The sequence below is a fragment of the Juglans regia genome, chromosome 6, assembly GCF_001411555.2.
Source record: "Juglans regia cultivar Chandler chromosome 6, Walnut 2.0, whole genome shotgun sequence".
Classification (NCBI taxonomy): Eukaryota; Viridiplantae; Streptophyta; class Magnoliopsida; order Fagales; family Juglandaceae; genus Juglans; species Juglans regia.
Genome location: NC_049906.1, coordinates 2,233,407 through 2,236,829, shown reverse-complemented (window position 1 = coordinate 2,236,829; position 3,423 = coordinate 2,233,407). Strand labels below are relative to the sequence as shown.

The 3,423-nt window shown below is 39.9% G+C and overlaps 1 pseudogene; it reads left to right on the top strand.

The window, feature by feature from the left end:
* The first annotated feature begins 459 nt into the window (after positions 1–459).
* On the top strand, positions 460–2,967 carry LOC118348743 (annotated as a pseudogene).
* The last annotated feature ends 456 nt before the right edge of the window (positions 2,968–3,423 follow it).

Below are 3,423 nucleotides of genomic sequence, written 5' to 3'. Positions count from 1 at the left end.
ATCTTGATCAAGCTGCAGTGATCAAGGTGTTGAAATAGGACTTTAATGAATGATTAATCATCAATCGATTAGAGTTAGCAATTGGTAATCTCTTATCAATTAATTCTTACATAAATTAATACTAATAAGTTAACATGAATAATTAATTAGATAGAGAAGAATGAAGTAGGAGGGTCTTCAAAAAGAAAGAATAATACAGACAAAGAAACAGGACAACTAGTTCTCTATCAATTAAAGCTGACATGAATGGTTGTTGGTCTCGTATTTGCATTTTTGTCCAAATTTCAAGGTTTTCGTTCGATCGGTGTGGGAGCCCCACCTCTACCATTATTTGTTTGTCTTGTGGAAAAAAAATGAAGAAGGCAATGAAAAGAAATGTCAAATGATTTTACCTCGTCAAAAGCAGATGCATCCACTAGCTTGATGGAATTTGAATTCAAAAGAGAAATCAAATTCTATAAATTAATACTTAAGGTTTGTACAGCTTACACCGTAGTCTGTTAGAACATTAAACTGAGTCTATCATGCAGGCTTCTATGGTACTTTCGTTTCTTCTTCTTTTGGCCCTTTCAATGGCAAATGCTCAACAGAGAAACTTCAACTTGAGCCGAGGCTCTTCTCTCTCTCCCACGGGAAACTCATCTTTGTTCTCACAATCCGGCACTTTTGCCTTTGGGTTCTTTCCTTTTGGTGGTGGCTTTGCAGTAGGCATATGGTACGAAGGAACTCCACAAAAAACTGTTGTCTGGACAGCCAACCGGAATGATCCTCCGGTATCTCGCAATGCCACCATTGGATTGACAAACGATGGTAGGCTCATCTTGCAAGAGGTGGGAGGCCAAGAAAAAACCATTGCCAATACTACAAAACCTGCTTTATTTGTTTCCATGCTCGATACTGGCAACCTTGTTCTCTACAATTCGAATTCAACAATTATAGGGCAAAGTTTTGATTACCCAACAGACACCCTTTTGCCCGGTTTACTCCTACGAGCTGGGAATCAACTTGTTTCTAGTGTCTCTGAAACCAATCACTCGATGGGAAGCTTTCGGATCAAGATGCAGACTGATGGGAATATTGTGATGTATCCAGTAGGTTCTCTTGATGCTCCAGACTACGCTTATTGGGGAGCAAAAACAAATTCTGTAGGAAAGAATGCAACTCTGACGCTAGATGGAAACGGCCGCCTGTACATGCTCAATAGTAATGGTGCCGAGGCGTGGAACATCACCATCAACAATGGAGCTGTTCCCTCTGATGGGAAGATGTATCGAGCAACAATTGATGCAGACGGGATATTCAGGGTGTATTCTCATAACTTGATTGAGAATGGTAGTCAATCAATCGAGTGGTCTGTGCCAGATGATAGATGCACTCCTAAAGGCATATGTGGCATCAACGGGTATTGTGATCTCGTAAGTCTACAACCTGTTTGTGCTTGTCCTCCTGGTTTTGTTTTCATCAATCCGGAGCAAAGAAATTTGGGTTGCAATAGAAACTTTATTGCAGAAAGTTGTGCCTTTAAAAATGACCATATAGAGTACACTATTCAGGAATTGCAAAACATTGTATGGATAGAAAGCACATATGCCATTTTGTCCTCTGTTACGAGAGAAGAATGCAACCTGGCATGTTTAGAGGACTGCAATTGTGAAGCTGTTCAGTTCCAAGGCCAAGAATGCAAGAAACAAAAACTTCCATTGACATTTGGGAGAAGAACACAACAGGATCAAGCTGGCAACCCAAGCCCAACAACGCTTGTTAAAGTAGGCATGGACTCAGGTAGGAATGGGACAATGGATCCCAAAGAAGCCCGGAAAGTTTTGCGAAAGGATATCTTAGTCATTGGTGTTGCATGTCTTTCTTTCGCGTTGATTGTGCTAGCCTTTTCCGCTTTTCTATTCTTTAGATATCGTCTTTGGGCATACAAAAAGATTCCTTATAAAACTAATGATCAAGGATTGATTGAAGATGTTTCTCTTCGAGCATTTACTTACAATGAAATCGAGGTTGCGACAAGTGGCTTTAGCGAACAACTGGGTAAGGGCGCTTTTGGGACAGTTTTCAAGGGTACCTTGTCAGGGCAGAGAACAATTGCCGTCAAGCGGCTTCATCAAGAAATGGTGGCAGATGGAGAAGTGGAATTTCGAAACGAGATGAGGTCCATTGGAAGAACCCACCATAGAAACCTTGTCTGCCTGCTAGGTTACTGCCATGATGGTTCCAATAGGCTTTTGGTATACGAGTACATGAGCAATGGAACACTCTCTGGCTACCTTTTGAAATCGTAGTTAAAGCCAAATTGGGAAGAAAGAATTAACATCGCTTTGGATATAGCAAGAGGGATCCTGTACTTACACGAGGAATGTGAGACCCGCATCATCCACTGCGACCTCAATCCCAACAACATATTAATGGATGAGCATGGGTGTGCAAAAATTGCAGATTTTGGACTAGCGAAACTATTAATCCCAGATCATTCTAGGACTCTCACTGGGGTGAGAGGGACAAGAGGTTATGTTTCCCCTGAATGGCACAAGGGCATGCCCATCACCGTGAAAGCCGATATTTTTAGTTTTGGGGTTATGTTTTTTGTCATAATATGTTGTCGCAAGAGCGTTGACAACGATGCTCCTGAAGGAGAGGCAATTCTTGTCAAATGGGTCAATGACTGTTTCGAGGCCAATGAACTTAGTAAGCTGGTGCTTGAAGAAGTTGATCAGCAAAGCTTAAAAAGGATGATCAAAATTGGGTTATGGTGCATAGAAGAAGACCCAGAAGTCCGCCCTTCAATTAAGAAGGTGATTCAGATGTTGGAAGGTACTATAGAGATAGCTGAACCTCCATCGACGCAATCTTCATTTCAGCATTAGTTCTTCATTATTTAAAAGAGTGAAGTATTTCTTTTGTTCTCATAAAACTCGATTTGTAATTGGATTTAAAGAAGTTCAAAGTTGTTGCTATCAAGCTAGTGTGGCCTTCCATATTGATTATAGTTGAACTTCCATTATGCATGCCCTCCTTTTATGTGCTTTTAGAAAAGTTAAGCCCTATTTCGAGCGTATAGTGTTGCGGAAGTTAGTACTATATACGTACATATATAAGTCATATAAGAAAAAAATGAAAAAAATAATGATAATCCCCTCAAACTACCGCCTAATTTTTTAGAGAAAAGATATTTGCAACTGTGAATTGTGCAACCGCCGCGCAATCGTTTTGAAAAAGTGAATAAAATGTAGGACCCACAGGAAAAAAATTAATTTTTTAATAGTGGACTCCACACTTTTCAAAGCGATTACGCGACGGTTGCACACTTCACAGTTGTACGTAGAATTACTCAATTTTCTATCACCCCCTCAAAAAATCAACTTTGAAAATTATCCCCAAACTATTAAAAAATCACAATTACCCTAAAATAGAAAA